A 1,442-nucleotide genomic window follows, 5' to 3' on the forward strand; every position below is an offset into this window, starting at 1 on the left:
CCGTAGGATAACGTTGCATAGAAAACAAAAATTTTCCTACCGCGAACACGCAATCCAAGCCAAGATGCAATCTAGAAGACGGTAGCAACGAGGGGGTATCGAGTCTCACCCTTGAAGAGATTCCAAAGCCTACAAGATGAGGCTCTTGTTGCTGCGGTAGACGTTCACTTGCCGCTTGCAAAAGCGCGTAGAAGATCTTGATCACGATCGGTTCCGGCGCCACGAACGGGCAGCACCTCCGTACTCGGCCACACGTTCGGTTGTTGATGAAGACGACGTCCACCTCCCGTTCCAGCGGGCAGCGGAAGTAGTAGCTCCTCTTGAATCCGACAAGCACGACGGCGTGGTGTCGGTGGCGGTGTAGAAGTCCGGCGGAGCTTCGCTAAGCAAACCGGGCAATATGAAGTGGAGGAGCAAAGCTAGGGTTTGGGAGGGGGTGGCCGGCCACTCAAGGGGGCGGCCAAGCTATGGTCTTTGGGGTGGCCGGCCCCCTCCCTTGGCCCCTCATTATATAGGTGGATCCCAAGTGTTGGTGTCCAAGTCTTCGAATAAGACCCGAAACCAAAACCTTCCATAGGAGGGGGCAAACCTAGCCCAACTAGGACTCCCACCCAAAGGTGGGATTCCCACCTCCCATGTGGGGGTGGCCGGCCCCCTATGGTGGAGTCCACTTGGGACTCCACCCCCACTAGGGCTGGCCGGCCATGGAGGTGGAGTCCCTTGTGGACTCCACCTTCCTTGGTGGTTTCTTCCGGACTTTTCTAGAACCTTCTAGAACCTTCCATAGAACCTTCCGCGACATTTTATTCACATAAAATGACATCCTATATATGAATCTTATTCTCCGGACCATTCCGGAACTCCTCGTGATGTCCGGATCTCATCCGGGACTCCCAACAAATATTCGAACTCCATTCCATAATTCAAGTACTACCATTTCAACATCCAACTTTAAGTGTGTCACCCTACGGCTCGAGAACTATGCGGACATGGTTGAGTACTCACTCCGACCAATAACCAATAGCGGGATCTGGAGATCCATAATGGCTCCCACATATTCAACGATGACTTTAGTGATCGAATGAACTATTCACATATATTACCAATTCCCTTTGTCTCGCGATATTTTACTTGTCCGAGGTTTGATCTACGGTATCACTCTATACCTTGTTCAACCTCGTCTCCTGACAAGTACTCTTTACTCGTACCGTGGTATGTGGTCTCTTATGAACTTATTCATATGCTTGCAAGACATTAGACGACATTCCACCGAGAGGGCCCGGAGTATATCTATCCGTCATCGGGATGGACAAATCCCACTATTGATCCATATGCCTCAACTCATACTTTCCGGATACTTAATCCCACCTTTATAGCCACCCATTTACGCAAAGGGTGTTTGGTGTAATCAAAGTACCTTTCCGGTATAAGTGATTTACATG

The sequence above is a fragment of the Lolium rigidum genome, chromosome 7 (genome assembly GCF_022539505.1).
Source record: "Lolium rigidum isolate FL_2022 chromosome 7, APGP_CSIRO_Lrig_0.1, whole genome shotgun sequence".
Taxonomy (NCBI): Eukaryota; Viridiplantae; Streptophyta; class Magnoliopsida; order Poales; family Poaceae; genus Lolium; species Lolium rigidum.